This window comes from Polistes canadensis, unplaced genomic scaffold (genome assembly GCF_001313835.1).
Source record: "Polistes canadensis isolate GaletaPanama2010 unplaced genomic scaffold, ASM131383v1 scaffold_441, whole genome shotgun sequence".
In the NCBI taxonomy this organism is placed as follows: domain Eukaryota; kingdom Metazoa; phylum Arthropoda; class Insecta; order Hymenoptera; family Vespidae; genus Polistes; species Polistes canadensis.
Genome location: NW_014569988.1, coordinates 22,111 through 23,091, shown reverse-complemented (window position 1 = coordinate 23,091; position 981 = coordinate 22,111). Strand labels below are relative to the sequence as shown.

At 39.2% G+C, this 981-nt stretch overlaps 1 protein-coding gene across 1 annotated transcript in view; it reads right to left on the bottom strand.

The window, feature by feature from the left end:
• Window positions 1–981, bottom strand: part of LOC106792470 (zinc finger protein Gfi-1b-like) — a 37,558-nt gene that overhangs the window by 16,779 nt on the left and 19,798 nt on the right. The gene's annotated exons all lie outside the window — the stretch shown is intronic.

The following is a 981-nucleotide window of genomic DNA, read 5'->3' as shown; positions in this document are numbered from 1 at the left end:
CATCCCCACCCCCTTACCCCACCTTTTATTTTACTTTATTTTATTTTATTTTATCCCACTTATGTGATCGTAACGTATCTATTTTCTCGATAGATGTAAACTATTATTTTCTTCCTCGAATAATTTCGTATCATTCTAATACGATTTTTTATTTTATATTCGTTGAGACTATAAAAATTAATTATTACAAATTCATATGTGATCATCCCCTCCTCCCCACCCTTACCCCGTGATATCTTTTTCTACGGTCTCTCGAAAATAGTCATCGGAAAAATTCGGAATCGTCGAGTTAGTTTAAAAAGTGAAAGGAACAGCTGGCAAAGCCTGCGTTGAATTCCATTTGAATAATTCGATCGCGGTAGTAGGGCGCGTGCCAAAGCGCTCGGCGAATCTTCTCTTGGAACGAAGTACCCGATTGGTCCATCTTCGTGGGTAGACACGTGGCCGGAAGTCGGTGTACCTTCCAAGCGTTTCCGCTCGACGATGAATAATACCGTCTACTCCTCCCACCGTCGCAGCTCGGCTTTCGCAATCGGTCTTTTGTTCCTTTTCTTTCAATTTTTTTTTTTGCACTTCTTTCTCTTCTTCTTTAACCGTCTACGAGTAGAACGTGTGCGTGTGTCTCCACTGGGGTTGGTTACGTTTTTTCAAAAGGTCAAGCAAACGAATTGAGTGAATAAAAAATAATTAGGATGCCTGCAAAACTCGACAAGTTTGCGAATTCGTACGCGTCTACGCTAAAAAAAAATATTATGTGAGAATATATAAGTTTCAAAGGGAATTATAGACGGTTAACCTTTTAGATACGGCAGAACTCTACGTGTGGCTATTTCTCTGGACAGCAGGGTCTGACGCGAACAACGTATAATTGATATAACACTGCAAAGTGTGGCGGGCAAATTCCGTTCTGTGCACGAGAACATTCAAATGGAAGTATTTGATGATTAAGTCATAATTTTTTAAAAATATATATATTTCACA